Below are 544 nucleotides of genomic sequence, written 5' to 3'. Positions count from 1 at the left end.
ATCCTGATCAATCTATCTAATCAATATATTCTATCTCTCTATCGAATATCTATCTATCTATCAATCTATCTATCTATCTAATCTATCTATCTATCCATCATCAATCTATATATATATATATATATATATATATATGATTTACAAATACGAAATAACGATAGCTAGGTAGATACACATGCAAGCACATCAAGCAAACATAAATAATAAAAACGCTAAATGCTATACTCATTAAATGCATGTGCAACCCAAAAAGAAAAGAGCAATTCACGCGACGCATCCTATAGAGCTAATTGTTGAGCTGAATATTCTACAGAACTTGAAGAACTACCTGCCACTAAATTGGTCAAAGAAAGGAAAAAGAGAGATGAAATCCTCATAGCTAATTTCCCGCGAGAAATCAACGTTAAAAAAAAAAATCTTACCTGCTTTCATAAACCAAAATTTAAGACGGTAGGCTTCTTTGTCATAATAATGGATGATATTTAATAGAATTATGTTTATAAGTGCAGTGAAAAATTAAAATATCTATATACATGAATACAAT

Source organism: Penaeus japonicus, unplaced genomic scaffold, assembly GCF_977035675.1.
Source record: "Penaeus japonicus unplaced genomic scaffold, GWHDUDI00000001_assembly GWHDUDI00000013, whole genome shotgun sequence".
In the NCBI taxonomy this organism is placed as follows: Eukaryota; Metazoa; Arthropoda; class Malacostraca; order Decapoda; family Penaeidae; genus Penaeus; species Penaeus japonicus.
The sequence above is the reverse complement of the archived record's forward strand: the minus strand, read 5'-3'. Positions refer to the sequence as shown.